The sequence below is a fragment of the Physella acuta genome, unplaced genomic scaffold, assembly GCF_028476545.2.
Source record: "Physella acuta isolate Inbredline_101_S28 unplaced genomic scaffold, ASM2847654v3 ptg001189l, whole genome shotgun sequence".
NCBI lineage: Eukaryota > Metazoa > Mollusca > Gastropoda > Physidae > Physella > Physella acuta.
The window spans coordinates 114,085-137,487 of record NW_026732706.1 but is presented as its reverse complement, the minus strand read 5'-3'; positions in this window follow the sequence as shown (position 1 = coordinate 137,487).

The following is a 23,403-nucleotide window of genomic DNA, read 5'->3' as shown; positions in this document are numbered from 1 at the left end:
CAGAAACAGGTGAACTATATTTCCCATGTCACATAGACAATCAGGTTCGAAAAGAAAACCTTACTTTAAAGACTATGGTTGCAAACCCAGAAAGAAAAGCAGGCTCAAATCGGAGTCAACAGCCTACATAGCGCATTACAAGTTGACACGTAATCAGAGTTTCTACCAGGCATCTTTACGGGGGGGGGGGGGGGGGGGGGGGGTTGAAACTCTACCCCCCCCCCCGAACGAAATGAATATATACTTGTAACAGTGTCCGCCCCCCCCCCCCCCCGAAGAAAGTCTACCGCGCCCCGAACGAAATGAAATTCATATAGAAAATATATACTTTTAACAGTGTCCGCCCCCCCCCCCAATCTTTAAAACAAGTTAATAAAAAGTCTAGTGACAATTTAAGCGCAATTTCCTTATGTTATCCATAACAATTTTAAATCGAGATAAATCATATATTCAGCAAATAAATAATGCAACACAAGTAGTTTCAATAATTCAAAACAAAATAGAAAAAATCCTTTCGAACCTCCGCTCATTCGCTATGGTAAAATCCTTTTGAACCTCAGCGTTTTGCGCTAAATCATCCTAGGCCTACACGATGCTCAGTTTAAAAATTCTTAATTAATTTTTTGTGGCCAAACGAAAGGATATGCTGAAAACTTTCTTCGGCAATATTGTTCTAAATTATGGCAGGAATCGATTGGTAAATGTTTCAAGTCGCTAAGTGGTCTGGTTGCCGAGATATGGGCCAAAAACTGCATTTTTTTCGAGGTTTTTTTGCTTTTCCGGGAAATCCAGGAAGGAATTCCGGGAATTTTTTTAGCCTATGTTCATCCTCGGAACTTGCTTAACATATTTGCTTTGGAACTAGTCCTCGATATTGCTTCGTTGAGGAGTAGATACGACTTAAAGACGACTTAAAGCTGCGGACACACATCCATCCATCCATCCATCCATCCATCCATCCATCCATCCATCCATCCATCCATCCATCCATCCATCCATCCATCCATCCATCCATCCATCCATCCATCCATCCATCCATCCATCCATCCATCCATCCATCCATCCATCCATCCATCCATCCATCCATCCATCCATCCATCCATCCATCCATCCATCCATCATACATACATACATACATACATACATACATACATACATACATACATACATACATACATACATACATACATACATACATACATACATACATACATACATACATACATCCATTTCAGAAATGACGAGTTAATAATCGCAATTCTCCAGAATGGAAATTGCGCTAAAAAAACACGTAAACATTAAGTCAAATCCAAAACATCCTAATCAAATACTAAACAAACAAAACACACAACGTTCGATGAAATATTACGTACCTTCGATGCCTCGGATAGTCTAGGCTCCGAACACACAGACATCCTTCCTATCCCCTACGGCAATCGAAACGCCATCTAATATCCGCACCAAACATACATGTCATAACAAACAAAACATCGAACAAAAAAATACATACAAAACACCCAGCCAAGTTGCAAAAGCAACATCGCTCCACGCACGAGGTTCGCCCACAGATAAACTGACCAGATCTACATTCTCGACTCGGGTCAAAAGAAAGAAAGATTCGAGCGGTCAGTCTGTATAAATACCCGCTTCGGCCGGAAAGGGAAACCCCCTAGCCGCTGTCCAGTTGACCATTCACGCACAGATTCGCACACAAAAATATAATACAACATAAATCATCCAATTACCCGCTCACATAAAAGGGTAAAAGACAGCCTCAAACGGACAAAAGAGACTTGCAACAGGCGAAAATATCCGCCCGTAAATCCCAGCAATTACATCAGCTGTGCCAACTGTATCGAGCCGTCTGATCTGAACTGTGCCCAATATGAAGGGATTAACTAATCTTTCAAGCGGAATATTTCATTCTAAAGGCTTACGTTACTTCCGTGTCGAAAAGAAGAGATAACTCTTTCTGTATCGAATTTTATACGGCTTGTAATCGCCTAGCTGTGTGGCTTTAACTTCAAAGAGAAATATTTAATCCGATTCTTTTTTTTTTCGATTTACGCTGAGGTCTCAAAAACGATCCTTTTAATATCAATAAAAAGTGGGCTGCATCCTTTAGCCTACTCTCCTGATAAATTTGAATAAGGATTGGGTATTAGAGGAGTAGGTTATCACCCCTGAAAATACCCCCCCCCCCCCCTCCCCGTTGTTCTATCCTGTAAAACCTCCGTAAACCTATCGTGGTTGATGCTTGGGGGGGGGGGTGGGGGTTGTATACTTGAGGCTTCCAAATAAAAATCTGAGCTTTTTACTTTCTCGTATACGAAGTATACAGAAAGTATTGTAATCGTGCAAAAAAAACTCGAGATTTTCACAGATCTCGACGTTTTAACCTCCCTGAGTGCTATTTTTTCCGTATGTCGATCTCTCTCTCTCTCTCTCTCTCTCTCTCTCTCTCTCTCTCTGTGTCTGTAAACACGATAACTTGAGTACTGTTAGAATTAGGATGATGAAATTTCATATCTAAGTATTACATCATATTTGTAGTTCCGTATCAGCTTTTCAGCGATTCCCGATAAGCGGAAGTGGAACTTATTCTACTTTCAATTTTTCAAAAGCCTATAACTTGAGTACTGTTTCAGACAGATAAATAAAACTTCACATAGAAGTAAAAGATCTAATTCTCTGCCTTCTGTCAAATTTTGAGTTATATCCGTTGACCAGAAGTAGTAATTTACGCTATTTCCGATTTCTCAAAAAACGCATGTGAATTTATAAAGTACTAATAATATCCCACACTGTTACACATATTAACTTGGTGCGAAATTCTTTGTTCTACGAGATTCTATTCGATTTTAAAATTTTAAGTAATTTAAAATGGATAAAAAAAATATTGTCTATATCCCGAGTTGCCATCCCCCGTAGTGTTATATAAGAATATTCGAGAGAGTTTAGGGAAGATCACTTTCGGTTTATCTATCTATACTAATAGTTTCGCTGTCTGTCTATCTATCTATCTGTGTATCTATCTGACAAACACAAGCAAAATAAAAACTTTCACAGTAAAACGAAAACTAAACATGACGTCACATTGAGAATTTAGTAGAAAATAGTATCAAGCCGGAGAGTGCACACAGTAATATGACGTCATTGATTCTCGAGTAAACATTAAATTAAAAAGCCAATTTTGTCTAATCTAAGTGGTTTGCGTGAAGAGTTTCATTCATACAATTCTTCGGGTAGGGGCGAAGCCTCACCCTCGCGAAAGAACGTCTAAGCCGCCCCCCCCCCCCCCCCCCTCCCCCCAACTGAAAAGAAATTTCTTCATCGATACTCTATAATAAAATTACCGCCTAATTAATGTGTCTAATCTAAAAAGTGGTTTGCTTGCAGTTTCTTTCATGCAATTCTTCGGGTAGTGGCTAAGCGCGACACCAGTGTTCAGAGTTTCTTCCAGGCATCTCTTCGGGCAAAGCCCCCCCCCCCCCCCCCCCGAAATTTTTTTACCGCCCCCCCCCCCCCCCGAACGAAATGAAATTTATATAATTTGTATGGAAAATATATACTTTTAACAGTGTCCGCCCCCCCCCCCCCCCCCCCGAAGAAAGTTTACCGCCCCCCGAACATTTCAAGTCCCCCCCCCCGGAGAAAAAAGTCTGGAATAAACACTGCCAGTGTTTCTTTCAGACTTTTTCCTCCCCGGAGGTGGGAACTTTTTCTAATCCAAAAAGTGTTTAACGTGCACAGTTTTTTTCATGCATTTCTTCCGGTAGGGGCGAAGCCCCGCCCAGGTTCTTCCTTTAGTTTGTACGATCTACAAATGCGACCATTTCTTTCAGACTTTTTCCTCCCTGGAGAGGGGTGGGTGTACTTGAATTTTTTGGGGGGCGGGGGTTGAATTTTCTGGGAGGGGGCGGACACTGGAACAAGTATATAATTATATTTCGTTGAATGGGACGGTAGACATGTTTTGGGGTGTGTAGATTTGCCTGAAAGAAACTCTAAATGCGACTTTTGTCATGAATGAGATTAGGTGCATGGTTTAGGGATATGCCTATGACTATATTTTGTATAAATTAAAGTACCGATTCTGGATAAAAATCCGTTTTCATTGTCATTTTTCGTTTCCGGTTACATTGAATTAAGGTGGTGATTTTGGTTTTAGTTTAGAGAAAATAGACAGCACTATCAACCTAGCGCCCGTTGTATCCTTCCTCAACGGGTCATTTTTCTCGTTTCTTATATTTATCTAACTAATAACTAAAACAGGATGCACGCCATTGATCGAGATATTGAACCAAGACATCGGCTGTGTGTTTTGTATTGAATGTATAATTACTCGATTGTGTATTGAAGTCGGAATTAAAAGATTTACAATGGATCCGATTTAGAAATACGTTTTTTTTTCGCTTATCTCTTTAATTTATGCTTCTGATAAAACAGACATTTATCCACAAAAGAACATTAGGCTCAAGGGATGGGAGGGATTAGAACATGTAAGAGTGCAAGCGATTGTGATGGTAAAGACCCGTAGACTCGTGGAATGGGAAGGGGGGGGGGGGGTTAGAGCATGCAAAATGTTAAAGGCTGACAAGTCAAAACGCCAAACATACTAAAGACCGACAAGGAAAATGGCCGACATAAAAAGGCTTATAAGAAATTAGGCCGACAGACTAAAAGGCCGACAACTAAAAGGCTGACAGTCCATAAGCATGAATGAGGCTATTCGACCATGATACGTAACCTGCCTTTGGTTTTAAAATATTCTTTTCTAAATGTATGATTATTTACAAACAACTGGCTTTCTTCTTTTTTATTTTAGTTTGATGCTTTGAAATAGTTTCTAAAGATAATGTAACACGATATGTCTGCATTTATCGGAAAAAAATAATTTTGAAATTACATTTTATGTAGTCTCAACTTGGTTTATGCGGGTTGCTCCCTCAAAATTTATGTATAACAGTATTGGGGTGGGCTGGTCAATGAAAATGTGTCAAATTGAAATGTGAAATTAGGTGTGGTAAAAATGTCACACTTTGTTTACTTAACTTTTCCCCTTTTGCCGTGTATTGAATTCGTGATGTAATCTATACTGGTGCACATTAAGACAGTCGAGCGTTGTGTACGAAAATCTTGAATTAAATCATGGCTTGGCTAAAGACAATTATAGAGGTCAACGTTTTTAAAAATTAAAGTTGAATATTTTAAGTCGTGACGTTTAAAATTAAGTAGAAAATGTGCTAGTCTTAACGTCCACAATTATTGTTTGTATAAGGTTGACAGCTTTTGATGTCACTCTTCGTATTGACTCTGTTCATTTTGTTTTGGCCAATTGTCCATGAGTCATAAAAACGCTCTACTATGTATGTTAACAGAAACGTATTTTTTAAAATGATACTACGTGTATATCGGACTCGTAAAAACAACTTTTGTTGTCTATTTTCAGCCTTATTTTGTGTTGATTGAGGAATAAAGCCGGGTGTTTGAACTTATCTACTCTAAGCGGTGGTCACTTGCGGTCAGTCTCCACCATTTAGTCGTTAAATTTATGGTCGATCGGCATTTTCCCGTATCATTTTTACCGGACGCGGATCCTCGCTGAATTTGAAGTGCCCTTAAAACTGTTGACCGTGGTTCTTAACCTGCGTTCAATGGAACGCAAGGGTTCGGTGAGTCAGTCTCTGGTGTTCGACGAAGGTGAAAATACAAACAAGACTCATAACATACACGATCGGATTTTGTCGATGCGGACGATAGAACTATCGTCTCGAGCAAGACCTAAGTACCTCGATGAAATCATTGAAATTCAGCAGAACAGGTTCAACAGCAAAGCTTTAGAACAATACATTCTCAATGTTTTGGTGTCGACAAATTTAAGGTACGCTGTTATTGCTAAGAAAGTTCTAAAGATTTTCAAACCGTTTGTTACAGCAAATGTTAGGGAGAAATCCTTTTCGAGGGTGCTGGACATATAAAGCGACAAAAAAAGGAAAAGCATTGATTGTGAAAACGACATGAGAGTGGCAAATACAAAGATAAAGCCACACATTTCTTAACAGTTCTCTGAAAGGCAACCGCAGCAGTCACACTGATTTCCAGTAAATATTCTTTATTATTATTTTTTATTTATTTTTTAAATTTATTTATTTTTGTGAAAATCATGCTTTAATGTTTCTTTTTCTTTTAACACCGTGATGTTGATGCACAGTAAATTTAAAAAAAAATATTTTTAATCGTATTATATTTTTCCTATTTGAATAGTTCGATGAGTGCTCATATGAAACTGGCGGGGATCAGTATCACAGATATTTTATTCAGCTGAGACAGTGGGAAAAATACTAATTTTAAAGCTGTTATATATCATTGCTTTATTATTGCACTCTACCACACTCTACACCCGTATAACGTTTCATAAAAAAATAATATATAACTTTCGCGTAATCTGATATGCAAAGTATGCGTACATCTACCATACATCATAGAAATAGCGACTTACCATAGTTATGTTAATCAATGCAGCACGCAAAAAACAACGCTAGATCGTACACTAACAATAAGCGATCTCTGCGTTACAACGTTCTCTTAAATTATACACGTGGCCCAATTTCCAATATTGACACATTTTATTTACTCGCGGGTTTTCCCTACATGCGTAGGTATCATGTTTCGCCGATAACCAGGGTTTAATCCCAAGATTTATCGTAGCGATGCAATAAGTCATGTTGTTATTTAATTAAAGCAGGGTAGAGGGATAGGTTTCTGTTGTTTAAAACAGCTTTTTTAAAAAAATCAAAACCAAGTGGCTATTTAAAAGGTGGTACTTGATAGTTCTCTCGGTTATTTTGCTCGGGTGGAGGGGGGGGGGGGGGGAGTCCCGCAACGTCGTATACACACTTATTGATAGGGAGTTCCAACCACATCACTAGAACTTAATACAACATGCTTAATCCCGTAGAGTCCCAATAAGCCCTTCATGAGCCCGCTGTCAGCTTTTGATTTTGCGTCCCACTTATAAGGGAGTGGAGTTTCAGAGATGTGTTTCTTAAGGTTATACAAGCTGGTTTCACTAGTAGATTGAAGCTGGATATGGATCGATCTTGCATGTCAAGTTTAATGTTACACTCGTTTATCTGCTCTAGCACACCCGACAAAGCATGGTCCAACTGTTTCTCTCTTCTTGGCTAATTCATGCGGGCGTTCACACGTTTAATTTAGCACAAAAAAACTACCTATACATCAAACATGGGATATCGTGGTCGAATGGTAGAGCTAACTTATGCTAACATGAAAGTCTCTAGTTTCACCCAGCTCAGATTAGCACCTGCATCACGTTAGGGAAGCAAAGGCGGCTGGACAGAGCGCTGATTACAATATCACATGGTATGCCGAGGGTCATTGAAACAGGTGAACTCTACTTCAACTACCCCCACTGCGTCTTGGGCACGAAAGGGAAAAGATGATGTACTAAAAACGCAAAACATTAATTCGTATGCTCAGGTTTAATGAAGAAATAATATGTGATCCATATTTATAGAACTAGTACCTCTGTAGTTAACAAGCAATCGAGAAAACAGAAAAAGGGCCATGAACTTAATAACGACGAGTAATTTTTTTTGTTGGCGATATAAATGGATCAAATTAAAGGCAGTAGGTTCAAGAAATTTTAGAGCAATTTTTTAATTAAGACCACCATTTGTTTAGGACTAATATCTTACATAAATAATATTATCTGTAGGGCTTTTTGAACCAGTGTGATAAAAAAAACGAAACGCGTGACGTCAAAGGATAACAGGTGATCTAGTTTTATTTATAAAACTAATTTGTTTACAATTAAATTAAATTACGAAGTGTCCACGACAAAAAACTAATTGTTTACTTATATTTTTTCAATTATTTTTTCTAACCTGAAAATTAAATTTATCAGAAGTGATAGCATACGAAGAACACACAGTTCATTTTTTATGAGTTTTAAAATATCTGAATGTCCATGAAGAAGTACTTCGACATGCTGTTGATGTTTTTGGCTATTCGTTCCACTACAGAACAGATGTTTAAAAAATATTGCAGCTCTAAATTTTAAAAAATTGCGAAGGGAAAATTATAAACGTATCCTCTTTTCCTGAACTCCACACTGTTATTAAAATCAGTTAGAAATATTAACAGTAATTAAAAAAGATATTTTTAATTAAAAAAAAACAACATAACTGTTAAAAATGCGGTTCTAACATTTCCATCGGCCAGTTATTGAACTATTGTAGAAAATCTAGCTTAATTGTAGTGTTCGTGGGTGTTAATTAATTTTTAATGTGGGCTTTGTTCAGATAATTTCTGTTTAAATTCTCCCGACGCTGTGTTTATGACTAAGCAATGAAAGGCATAATGATAACATTTAAAAAATTCTTTCTTTATTTTTAAAAATTAAACCGTCTTCGAAACAAAAGCTACCATTTATACAATCGTTTTATAATTACAGTATTAAGAAAAGATATCTTTAAAAATATTTTATACTATTATTTCAAAAGAGGAATTACTACAATCTGCTTGTAGTATTGATTATGTAATCATCTCATTAAGTGATGGATCGTAATCTGTTTCGATTTTCCACGCAATGTTATTAACTTGATAAGTTATTTACTTGCTGTAGTGGCCTTTTTTTTTACACATTTCTTTGAAAAGTAAAGGTAGACAATAAACAGAACGCATTTGAGTTACAATCAAATAGTTTTGAATTTCCTAATTCCTTTACATCAATAGTAAGATAGAATAGACGAAAACTTAATAAATAAACTTAACATAAATTTCTACTAAAAAGAAAATTGACACATTAACAAATAAAAAGTGATAAAACTAAAAGATTTGAAGCCGTTACGAATTGAGAATACGAGTGTAGTTAGAAACCTATTTTTAAATCAGATGAAATAAATAGACTTGATCGAACATACATTTAATCCATCTGATTCGATTGATGTTCATGGCAATACATTGTAAATGTATTTTCTATTGTAAGCGTGAACAGTCAAGAAGATCGATAATATCCTTGAGGCTTATTGCTATTCCATAGGACATCTTTTCAATGTTTATTCTATTGAAAAACTCTTACCGGAAATTTTCCATTCAGATAAAAAAAACTAGATGAGTTACGGTTTACATGAAAAGCATCAGCATTCAAACTGCTAGCATGAGTTCAAAGTTCAGCATGGCATACAATATCACAGTTACTACTTTAGCCAGCAATGATTTCAATTTAGCACATAAAGACCTCATCGACAGCGCAACATCGTACTTGGTCAGTGTCGTCATCTTGCAGCAGATCGTGAAGGTCATAGCCCGGTTGGTTGGTGTTATCTCGAACATTCTCACACTTTTTGTATTCTGTAAGACCGGTCTAAAAGATGGAATCTCTGTTGGTTTTTTCGCATTGACGATTTCTGATTTGTTTTACTTGCTCCTGTTTCTCGCAGCGACCACTTTTGGATATTTAGATCTAAATTTTAAGATCAAACCTTACATTAGCCTGTATTGGATAAGCTTCGTCTGTCCGTTTTATGCGGTGATGTTCTACAATATTTCAACCTTCATTACCATATTCCTTTCCTTACAAAAATGTTGTTGCGTCGTTATGCCATTCAGATTCAGGGGTCAGTTTTCAAGATCAAGAAATATTATTATTATAATTTTTATTTACATTGGAACATCCATCACCTTTTTACCATTCACTGTTTCAGTTTTTCCTTTTACAGAAAGTTTTGATTATTCAACAAATTCCACTCGCCTAGTAGTGATATATTCTGAAATGTTTCTAGCAAAGATTTTACCTGTTATAAAAGCCTTAAATTACATCTCCTGTTCTGTCGTGGGTGAAATAGTTGTGCTGATCTGCACAGTGCTTATGACGGTGAAGCTCCGCGAAGCAGTTGCTTTTAAGAAATCTGTGACTGGCGGAGATCCTCTCAGTCATAGTGTAACAACGGGTGACAGGGTTCAAAGACCAAAAACGACGATCACTGGTCAAGGTGCAAACACAACAAGTACAGGCCTAGGAACGAAAATGACTACAAAATCTAAGCAAGATCAATCAAAGATTAATTTATCCAAGAAAGAATTTCGCGCCACCCAGGCAGTTAACCTGGTAGCGTTTATCTTCGTCGTCAGCAACACACCGGATGTTATTGTATTCATGGCCAGTCTAATCTTGCCAGATTTCTCCAGTGGGCGAAGCCTCGGGAATACTTACAAGCTTTGTATTGAGCTACAGGAGCTTCTGAAAGTCATCAATATGTCCGTCAACATTTTTGTTTACTTAAAGTTCAACTCTAAATTCTTCTCAACTTTTATGTCCTCGGTGCTGGGAAAATCGATCGAGAAAAAAATGACCACCTCATTCAGCCAGAACTTTTAAAATATTTAACATTTTTGTGACAATGGACACGACTAAGTTTGACAAGTCGAGATTATCATTAATTATTATATCGTTAAAATTTGTAAATACAATTAAGTGAGTTCCCCTAAATCTTTATCTATATTTAACGTCTTGTCTATGAAGTACAAAAGAAGTATTGTAATATTGCAAAAAATCGTTTTTATAATTTTATACATAGATATATGTACTTATTTTCTCGATTTAATAATATTTTTAGTGATTTCCGATGACCGGAAGTAGTATTTTACAATTTTCAATTTCTCAAACAAAAACTGTGAGCAATGTTTCCTTCATATAGTGCAAATTTTCCGCTCTATTAGAAACACACTGAATACGTTAATAAGGTGTGCAATTCTTATTTTTTTCTACTCATCTACTCTTTCTAATTTTTTTTTTTTAGAATTTAAGTATTAAAAAAATAATTTAATTTAAAATAAATAAATTTTAAAGCCCGGTCTGAAGTCCGTCCCCATAAGAAAAGTCGAATGTAATGTTTTGTTGTATATAAATTGTTTTGTCTAGATCTAGATTCTAGAGATCTAGTTTTATTTTTATGTAAGTTTTGGTTCCATATTTTTGTTAAATAAATTTTATTATATTGTTAAAGTTTTTTGTTTTTATTATTTAGAGTAAGATAGATACGCCTAGGGAAGGGTAGAGTAGATTTTAGTTATCCCCCCCCCCTAGCAGGGCTTACAATTATATGAAAAACAGAAGGTAATTTTCTAAAAGATACTAGGGTACATATACTCTGGCTAAGAACTTGCATGCACTTCGATTAATAGTAATCACAAATGGGAGATATGTTGGTCAGTCTCTTGGCTCTCACCGGGGCTTAAACATTACCCTATTCGAACTATACAACTCTCATAATACAAGATATATATAATGTTGACCGATTCCCAGTGATAAGCTAAAAAAGGTAATTTTAAAAAACGGTATACCAATCGGGAAAACACCGAAAAGTCATTGAAAGGAAAAGACTTATTTCCATACATAAACATTGTAATTTATGTAAACAAAACCAAGGTAATTTTCTAAATCGTTTTGATAAACGAGTTTGAATCTATCAGGAAATTACGGGGCTATTTAGATCATGCTAGTTGATTAGAGTAGAAAAAACAGGTTCTTTTGTGGTCGCCAGAAGATAGAGAAAAAAAAAGAATATATAAAACCAACCTGCCTGAAGTAACCATCAATAATCATAAGACGTTCAAACAAAAGCAACAGATCGCCTGTGATAAAACAGATTTGCTGGAATTTATAATTACAATTTGAAACCTGCTCCAACTTTCAACAACACACAAAACCCACATTTCTAGAAATAACTAATTTAATGTAAGCTGACATTAATTACATTCGCCAAAACCTGTCAAACACTATGTAATAATCTAATCTATTATGATTTTTTTGTTAAACGTGTAGTCTATATTTTCCATTATCAATGAAAAGTTGAACACTTCTCCCCATACCAGATCACCTTTCTATGTACTTTTGTAAACAAGCTACAGTTATAGTGCTGCAAGTCTGGATACAATGGAAGGTGCAGAATTACAATAAACAGGTCATCTTTATATTATGATTGTGAGTGGCCAGTCCATTTAACACTTGCAGATCTGACGAAGTAGGCTAGTTTAATGTAATATTCTCACTGATGGTCTTTTATAAGCGAAATCAATTAAAAACACATTGACACACTTTTTATGATTTTACGGAGAACTCACTTAAAATATTATTGTCTGACATGAAGCGATTTTTAAACTAACAGAAATATAAGTCTGTGAGAAATGTTAATTTACTATTGTTGGTAAGGGAAAATTTGGGAAGCCCCTAATAATTGGGAGGCCCTGTCTGCTGCCCTTATCCGCCACCTCACAAAGATTCAAAAGAAATTCATTTATCATCGCTAAATCTTTGCGTAATCTGATATGCAAAGTATGCGTACATGTGTCCTAAGAAAATGAAATAGCAACTTACCATAGTTGTGTTAATCAATGCAGCACGCAACAAACAATGCTGGCTCGTACACTAACAATAAGTGATCTCGATGTAACAAAGTTCTCTTAAATTACATACGTGGCTCAATTTCCAATATTGACACATTTGATTTGCTTGTCGGTTTGCCATACCTGTGTATGTTAGTATCAGGTTCTGTCGATAACTAAGGTTTTAATCTCAAGATTTACCAAAGCCTTTCATGCTGTTATTTGCAGCAGGGAGGGGGATTTGGTTGAATGAGCTTCTTTGCTGTTTAAAACAGAGTCCTTTTTCGCAAAAAAAGACTATTCACCAAGTGGCAAGTTTAGGATTTATGTTCATCCTACACAAGGCACAAATGAGCCTAGTTTCAACCACATCACTTGGACTGTACCTAAATCTAAATACAAAACAGGCCTAGCCCCAATTCCGAGGCGTAATGAGCCCTTCATGAGCCACGGGCGAGCTTTCGATTTTACCCCCTTAAGGGCAGTTGAGGGTCTGATATCGATTTGATTACATTACACAAGAGCGCCTTAAACATATTTTGGTTTATGAATATATGTCTGCACCATCAGGTTTTAAAACTACCTGCCAATGACTCTTTCGAAATTCAATTCCATTTACTGACAGCTCCGTTTCAGACCCGACTTAGATAGTGCAACTGTTTCTGATCACATTCAGGGGCGGATTAAGCTTGAGCGGGGGCCCCTGTTGAAAATGTGAGATTTCTACATTTCGAGGTACAGCTGGAAAAGTAGGCCTACTCATTTATGGTGGTGACAGCAATGATGGTAGCACGTATTTAGAGAATTAACAGAGAAACAAAAAAAATTATATAGATGAAGAGTAGATAAAAATCTTAAAACTAAAATTGTTTAACAACCAATAAAATAATCCTAGTGAAAATTCACATGTATACTAAGATGGGTAGTAAAATGTTCACTGATGGTAATTTGGCAAGAGAGTTAAAATACACTTAGTTTTGCATCATGCAGCTATCTTAGTATTTAACTTGGGACTGAAGATTGTAAATCTACACAAAATTATGATAAATAAACGAGTCAAAATCGATTAGAAAACGAAGAAGGAACTATATAGCAATAGCTATTAAAGCAGGCAAAAAAATGACTTTGCGACCGGTTATTATAATTACATTTTTTAAACAAAATCCAACTGTCACAAAAGAAAAACAACATATTTAAAGCTGTCATTATTACATTCGTCACAACCTACAAATGTTATGTAATAACCTAATCGACTAAGAAAACATACATCTTATTTTTTATTATTTATTTGAATATTTTAAAAATATTCTCCATACCTTTTTAAGTATTTCTACAGTCATTTTAGAGTTACCATACTGTTAGCCTGGGTCCAATGGACGAAGCAGGATTTCAATACATGTATCATCTTTGTATTATCTTAGTTTATGTGATCGGTCCACTTAACACATGCAGGTCTGACAAGAACGCTAGGCCTATTCTAACATAATTTACTCACTGGTTTTTTTTTATAAGTGAGGTCAATCAAAAACTAATTTTTTTTAGTCCATTGTCACATGTTTATGACAGCTCACTTTAAATAAACATTGACTGATGGGAAGAATGGCAGCACTGTACAGCTTGTGCGTTTGTGTTAGTCTAAAAGACAAACGTATATTTTCATGCGAGAATAAATGTCAACTTTCTGTGTTTGTAAAAAAAAATAAGCTTATGGTTTGAACATTAAAACATTCATTGAGATTGTTTTAAAAAAATCGACGGGAAAATTAAGGTATTGTGTGTACTATTGTTAAAAAGTGAAAATTTGGGAGCCCCTCAAATTTGGGGACGAGCTAAGGCCTCACGACTTTAATTTCTGTACTCTTGAAATAAACTTCAAATGACCTTTTTGTTAACACTTGGCGTCTAGTTTCGGTTTTAGTTATTTTAGCAGATACAAACATCGTTACTATCTACCTGTTACTATCTAACCTGTCACTTCCAATAACACACTCAAAACACAATTCTTACCTTACAAAAACGTTGTTTTCGAACGGTGCAGACAGACGTGTTAGTAGGTCTATACGATTTTCTTTCTATTTTCTTAGGGTTATAGAACTACAGGCTACGATCATTCATTAGCTGGTCATTTCTTGTACGCAATTAGACGGATTAGTGATAAACAAACGCATTAAAGTAAAACGTTGTTTTAGTTTGTTTTGATGAGATTCAGTTGTTTTTTTCTGAAACAGGCTGATAAACCATGTGCCAGTTTAAACATTATTTAAGATGAAAGCGATAACAGCTGTGAACACCGGAAGAGGGGGGGGGGGGGGCGTTTTGAAGTGGGATCTTTGTGTGCCCTTTGTTTGTTTAATAAAATAGCTTGTAATTTAGACATTAAAACGATCAATTAGCTAAGAAAAATAAACGTTTGTAGAAATAAAAAAAATAAAAATGTGTTATTGTTTGTAAGAGCGCATTTTTTGGCCCCTTAAAATGCTGCTTGTGTGAATGCTTGCGAATGAGATTTAATAAACAGTGTAAACTTTATGCCTAATATTCGTGATTTATTGTTACTACCTAACTACACAATCTGGCGTTATCTGACAAAATGACTTTCAAAATCCTGTCTTACTCTTTAAAGAGGGTCAATCGTAGGCCCTAAACATTTTTGTCTGAATTCTGCTGCTGTTTGTGGGTTTTTAACTCTAAAATCTACTAATTTTATTGACATATGCGAACGCTTGTCCGGAGTATGTTATTTTAGGGAGCATAGGCTTAATGTAAAAACATGTCTGAGTATGAGGTGATGACAGCTGGTATTTATACTAAAGTATGTGCACGTTTTTGATATTTTGAAAACAAAATGTGACTTATGAATTAAAACATTGGTTTTTACAGTAAAAATCAACAATTAAGTTGTAAAGTGAAATTTACTACGGTTTCTAAGTGATTATTTGGGGCACCTAAAAACTGAAGGCCTCTGACTGCAGAACCTCCCCCCCCCCCTCTAATTCGCTACTGATCACAGCACATCAGGTAGCAGAAGAGATTATGATTTTCGATTGTCTAATCAGGTCGCCTTTGTTTTCTACTATAAGCCCAATTTTTCTTCGGGTAAATATTTACTTACGATACTAAGCTGTAGCATAAACTAGTTAAAGCTATATTGTTTAAATTGTTGGTTTTATTAAATAGTGGTGACAGCAAAAAAATTTTAGCCTTTTTTTAGTTGCCTATAATATTAACTAAAAATGTATTGAATACGTGCAAAAGTCATAGAAAGAAACACGTAGTAAATTATTATTATTACATATGTTTTAATAACATCGCCCAAGATTTTTAAAAATATCTACATGTCCAAGAGAGAATATTTAGAGATGCTGTTGGTGTTTTTGGGCTATTCATGAAACATCCAAACAGATGATACAAAAATACTGGAGCACTATATTGAAAAATGTTGGGAATAACGAACATCCTCCCGCTTCCCCCCCCCCCCCCCCCCCCCCCAACTCACATACGTGTTTTTTTGTATTCTAATATAGAAACAGTAAATTAGGAAAGATATCAAATTTAACAAAATTGATCTATAACTGAGAAATGCAGTTTTAACATTTACAACGTATAAGTATGAAACCGTTGATGAAAAAACTTAATCATAATTGTGTGTGCTTATTAGTTTTTAATTTCTGCTTTGGCCAGAAACTTTCTATTTAATTTTTCGTCAAGTTCTATGAATTACAATGAAAAAAAAAGTACAATAATAGTATCAAAGAGTAAAGGGTTCATTAAATTTAATTTGGCCTACTTCAAAACAAAAATTGCCATTTCACGTCATTACGTTATAATTATAGTAGTTAGAACAACAATTATTTTAAAATATTTTACAAGATATTCCAAATGACTGCAATCTGTCTGAAGTATTGATTGTGTAGTCATCTCATACAAAGACGCCACAGGAGCTGTTTCGATTTTCAACCCAGCTTCAGTTACTCAAAACTGATCCCATTGGGTAAGAATAAAAACGAGTAAACTTGCCATCCAGATCTGAACACCATAATGTGTTAAATCTGACATTAAAACAATTAACATTTAGCATGGCCTACAATATCACACGTACTACTTTTGCCAGCTATGATTTCAATGTAGCACATAAAGATCCCATCGACAGCGCAACATCGTACTTGGTCAGCGTCGTCATCTTGCAGCAGATCGTGAAGGTCATAGCCCGGTTGGTTGGAATTTTCTCGAACATTCTCACACTTTTTGTATTCTGGAAGGCCGGTCTAAAAGACGGAATCTCTGTTGGTTTTTTCGCATTGACGATTTCAGATTTATTTTATTTGCTGATGTTTCTCTCTGCTGCCGCTTTTGGATATTTAGATCTAAACTTTAAGATCAAGCCTTACATCAGCCTGTACTGGATAAGTTTCGCCTGCCCGTTTTATGGGGTGATGTTCTACAATATCTCCACCTTCATTACCATATTCCTTTCCCTTCAAAAATGTTGTTGCGTCGTTATGCCATTCAGATTCAGGGGTCAGTTTTCAAGATCAAGAAGTATTAGCATTATAATTTTCATTTTCATTGGAACATCCATCACTCTACTACCATTCACTGTTTCGGTTTTTCCTTTTACAGAAGGTTTTGATTTTTCAACGAATTCCACTCGTCTGATAATTTCATTTTCAGACATTTTTCTGGCGAAGATTTTACCTGTTATAAAAGCCATAAATTACATCTCCATTTCGGTCATAGGTGAAATAGTTGTGCTGATCTGCACGGTGCTTATGACGGTGAAGCTCCGCGAAGCAGTTGCCTTTAAGAAATCTGTGACTGGTGGAGATGCATTTAGTAGCAACGTTACAACGAGTGACAAAGTTCAAAGACCAAAAACGACGATCACTGGTCAATGTGCAAACGCAACATGTACAGGCCTAGGAACGAAAATGACTACAAAATCTAAGCACGGCCAATCAAAGATTAATTTAACCAAGAAAGAATTTCGTGCCACTCAAGCAGTTAACTTGGTAGCGTTTATCTTCGTTGTCAGCAACACACCGGATGTTATTGTATTCATGGCCAGTCTAATCTTGCCAGATTTCTCTGGTAGTGGGAGTCTTAGTAACAGTTACAGGCTGTGTATTGAGCTGCAGGAGTTGCTGAAAGTCATCAATATGTCCGTCAACATTTTTGTTTATTTAAAGTTCAACTCTAAATTCTTCTCAACTTTCATGTCCACCGTGCTGGGAAAATCGAGCGAGAAAAAAATGACCACCTCATTCAGCCAGAACTTTTAAAAAACAGTTGAATATTTATTGACAATGGACACGACTACGTTTGACGAGACGAGATCATCATTCACGATATTGTTAAATTTAGTGGGATTGAGTTCCCCTTAACATTTTCGTATATTTTTATATAGCAGTAAGGGTTTTGGATGGCACTTCAATTAAAATCGGGGTTTAGACGTTAAGTAGTTTATAGGGAAAACGCTTGTTTTGCGAGAATAATTTCTTAGAATATTTTTTATGATAATTAGAAAAAAATCATACCGGAAATCGCTGAAAAGTTACTGAAAATCATGAGCAATAACTTATATATCAAATTTCATCAACCTAAATAAACCGACATTCAGGAACTAGTGTTCACAAAAAAAGTAAAATAAAATACCGTTTTCGTTTAAAAGAAACCCGCGTGTAAGATAGTACACACATTTCTGAAACGGTACTATAGTTATCGGTATTTAGAAACCATAAAATATACTAAAGTACCACTTTCGGATATCGGTGGACACTGAAATAGTTTTTTTTTAAATCTGGGTATTAGATCTTATACATACATATCAATTTGTGTCTGCCTAACTGATAAGGACTCGTTATCTTGCTATCACCACGGAAATAGATAAAAGTACAAACAAACCTACTAATTGTATATAAAATACTTACAATACAAACACACACACTCATACATAAATAGATACATATACACACTGAGACAAAATCACAAAACTGAACTTTTCCGACTCAGGGATTGTTATACATAGAGATTTGTGAAAATCGCACGAACAATTTATTGCAAGATTACAATACTTCACCTATACTCGTCTAAGATCGTGTTTTTGTCAAGTTTTCATTAATAGAGGCAATAAAACTTTCTTTTTTTTTCTTAATAATATTTTCTAAAAAATAAAATTTGAATAATTAATGAAATAAATGATGCTAATGCAGAAAACGTGAACAAAAAGCGTGGGTCACTTTATTATCTATTGGATACCTTTACTATTATTTAGGAAACGACCCACGCTTTTCTAGTTATTTAAATAGTAGTGTATAATTTTTTTCTACTTTTTAGTGCATTATTAAACAAAATCTTGCTATTAAAACGTTTTTTATGACTTTATTTAGTACTTTTTTTAAAGTTGCATGACTAAAAACCATTGCACACCTAATGAACGTGATAACGCTTGTATAATAGTGCGGAATAGTTGGAGCCTACTAATTTGGGCACAATTTTAATTAATTCATAAGAATTAATTAAGCATCCAATTAAGTCAAGTTTAATGTCAGATTGCATTGTCTCTTTGTGTCTTGACCCACGTGCCAACTTTGAACCAAATCTGTCAGTTAGAAATTTCGCTCTGGCGTTTCGATGTAGACAGACTGACGACAGATAGATAGACTGTCGACAGACATAGGAAGCAACTTAAATAAAAGCTTGTAAAAATAAGAAGAACACGAAAGGTAGAAAGTAAAGTAAGTAAACCTCCCTTTTGAAACCTGATGGTCTATAGGGCAAGTGAAGTAGAGTTCAATTGTTTCTGTTACTTCGGCATATGAAGAGATAGTGTGGTCAGCACTATGCCCAGCCGCCTTTACTTTCCCTAACTTGAGTTAGGTACCCATCAGAGTTGGGCGGACTCAGGGACGGTCTACTGACTGGAACCCAGATTCAAACTCGAGACACAAGGGTTAGCAGTCCAGCTCTCTACCGCTAGACCATTTCGTCCACACAAAAGGTAGAAGCTAATTTTAAAAAGTTTAACAATATTTATGGAATACCAACACGTGTTGGTAGTTTAGATCTAATAGTAAATATATTTATTATTATTCATAGTTTTGGTTTACCTAATGAACTTAAGCGCGCTTTTATACCAACTCCGCTTTCACAAACTTTCTTTATGCTGTTATGTTTTAGCATGTATTATAGCATGTATTACGAAATATATTTATTTCTGAATATTGACAAATTTTTTTGTAAAAACAATTTTTTTCTCCACAGTTTTTTTAAGGTACATACAAAATAATCATATTCATAGGATTTCCCCCATTCATAAAAGTATTGTTTTTAAGCACAATAAACGATTAATTTATAATCTCTTAATATATTTTACGGTACCAGGCCAAAAATTTTAAGTGCAGATCATCAAAATAATTTATTGTGAATTTTCAAATTGTGGGTCCGTTAAAAGCACTTTATTTCAGACCCAAAAAATTCACCAAAAACATTATCTACATAATTGCGTGTTTTGCAGTTCTACAAATAGTGCAGATGTTCTCGTCTAGCGAAAGAAACAAAAAAAAAACAAAAAAAGTTTAATTTTTAAAATAAAAAAAGCTTTTCAAATGTAATAGTATAGATAGATGGATACATTTCATGTACTGTATCTAATTATTATTATTTAATGTTAATTCCTTAATCGGTTATGTATTTTTGGACCACTGGTAATATAGTTCTGTTGAGATAATTTTGGCAGGTGAAGTATCCTAGATGCCAATAATGACTTTTAAAAATTAGATATGCTTGCATTGTCATCAAAGATGAATTTATAAGGAGAGTTTGAATAGAATCACTGCATTGAATAAAATTAGTATTGTGTTCATAAATGATGCTACAAGGTTTGCCTAAACCCACAAACTAACAAAAAGAGACATAAATCAAATATGTCAAACTTTTACTTACGTTGACAAAAACCAATCAATAATGTTCTTTATAGCCATTTATTTTAATTATATCGCCAACCATTTTAAAATTACTTAACGGATCCTTTAAGACTTTTCATGTTTTGATCCAATTGTAGTTGTCGAAGCTGTGCAACTAAGGGTAAAATTGGCTTAGCACAATTTTGGCTTCCAAAACAGGATATGCGGATCTCGAGTCAGCGTTTGAACAGAGCAGGAAGACCGAACATAAAAACCAGGTCTTCAGGAACCATCGTCAAACGTTTATCCACTAAGTTTAGGATGTTATGTGGTTTCGATTCAAATTTATTATTAAGTGATGCATATGAATTTTTAAAGTACTAATAATATTCTGCACTATTATACACATAGTGTTTGCCATTCACTTGGTGCGCAATTCTTTTTTCAATTCTATTTTGTTTTTAAAAGTTTAAGTAATTAAAAATTGATTAAAAATCATTTCTATTTCCCGAGATACCATTCCCCGTAGTGTTCTATAAGAATATTCACATATTTCTGTGACCTCGGCATTTTAAGGGATAGTGTGGTCTGCACTATGCGGAATCCTACAAATGATGGCTAAATCTGACCAGCTGAGTCTGTCTGCATTCCTGTGGTACTGCAGGTTGGTTGCCTTGAATTATTTAAGGTCTATCTGACCACTTGTGGTCCATTCATTGGGGGTTTGGCGTTCACATGATCCAAACCGCCTTGAGATCCCTATGATCACTATGGCGCCTAGATTCTTTTTAAAGTATGTTCTACACAAGCGATTCGGTACTATCCGCAAATCGATGACCTAACCAATCCAAAACCACCTACGACGCCCCTTACAATTTGGCTGTCGCCGAAGGGTATTCTACCTCACTATTGCTGAGGGTGATCAACGTACAATCAAGATTTTCTTACAGCACGCCATAAGGTGTCTCGGTATAGTGCTGACTTACCCGCGTACCGATATTAAGATTCAAGAAATATATTGCCGACATCATTTACATTTAATAAACCCAGTTCCAGAAACCAGAAAACCCACACATCGAAAATTCACGATTGAAATCGTATTGATGAAACCCTCCTACATTGTTGCTTCATGTGGGCTTAAAGGACAATATTTCAATAATTTATGATTCTCTTGTCACAACTGTATGTGGCCAGCTCACACGTCGGAACATCCTGACGTAAAAATCAAGAAAAGCACGTACATAAAGAAATAAAAAGAAAATTATTTAATTTTTTTTACATATTACAATGAATAAATCGTTTTAATTTAAAAGGTGTACATTTAGTTTTATGGTTAAGAGTATTGTTTAAATTTTCTTTCCTCTTAGAACACAGCATCGCGCGACGAGTACGTAAGTTGCATTAGAAAATCACTTATCATTCCTAAATCTTTGCGTATTCTGATAAGTAAAGTATGCGTACATGTGACATAGATCATAGAAATAGCAACTTAACATATTTGTGTTTAAACATTGCAGCAAGCAACAAACAATGCAGGATCGTGCACGGATAGTAACGATCTTTCTTAAATTATAGAATAGGCTCAATTACCAATATTGAAACATTGGATGATCTTCTGTATTTTCTGTTAAAGCAGAGTTTTTTTTTAATTACAAAATGACTAAAAATTAACTAAAGATTAATTTAATCTATTCACAAGTCCTACAAAGACACATGTAGTCATACATGTTCTAATAACATCGCACACGACTTTTTAAAATATGTAAATGTCTATGAGAAAATACTATAAGATGCTGATGATGTCTTTTGGTCTATTAATGAAACAACACAACAGATGATATACAAAATACTACAGCTTATATATTTTTTTTTCTAAAAAGTTCGATATAAAAACAGTAAATAAGGAAAAATATTAAATTTAGCAAAGCCAAACCATTACTAGGAAAGGCGGTTCTAACATTTCCAACGGGTAATTAAGTAACAGTTGTGGAAACTAAGCTTAATTATCTCGGCTGTGTTAATTAATTTTTAATTTTTGCTTAATTTTGTGATTATTTTTTTCAATTTTCCCTGAGGCTGTATGTATTACGTAGCAAAACAAGTACAATAATATCATCAAAGAATATTAGTTCATTAAATATTTTTTTTTAAATTAAGTCTAGTCCTAAGCAAAAACTGCCATTTCATATAATCATTTTATAATTACAGTAGTTTGAAAAGAATAATTTCTTTTAAATTATTTTACAAGATATTCTAAATTAGTTTTAATCTGTGTGAAGTATTGATTGGGTAGTCATCCCAATCAGAGACGCCGCGGGAACTGTTTCGATTTTCTACATGGCTTCAATTTACTTGATACGTATTTACTTCTCGCCGTGATAATTAATTTTCCTTTTTCTTTCTGGAACCAAGGATTTACAAGAACAAATATAAAAATGCTTTTACAGTTTTCGAATTTCTTTATCCTTTATAACAATCTTCCGAGAAAAAAAATAAATTAAATCACACTTACGTTTCTTTGTGGAAAGCAAATGAACATAAAGCCAAGTAAAAGTGAAAAAAAAGGATGACTTACAGCCGTTGCTATTGAGAATATGAGTGAAGTTAGAAAACTATTTTTAGGTTTACTAGAGCTGAAATAATATACCCTGTTATTTAAAAAAATTCTATTTCATTCTTGATTGATTCATATTCCCGGTAATACATTAAAAATGTATTTTTGATTGTAAGCGTGTACGGTAGAGAAGATCGGTATCCTCCACGACGTTTGTTGCCATTCCATAAACATTTCTTCAAAGTTGATTTGATTGGGCAAACAAACCCTGTAAAAATTCTTTAGATCCAGCTCAAAGTTCAGCATGCCCTACAATATCACGTTTACTACTTTAGCCAGCTATGTGGCACATAAAGACCTCATCGATAGCGCAACATCGTACTTGGTCAGCGTCGTCATCTTGCAGCAGATCGTGAAGGTCATAGCCCGGTTGGTTGGAATTTTCTCGAACATTCTCACACTTTTTGTATTCTGGAAGGCCGGTCTAAAAGACGGAATCTCTGTTGGTTTTTTCGCATTGACGATTTCAGATTTGTT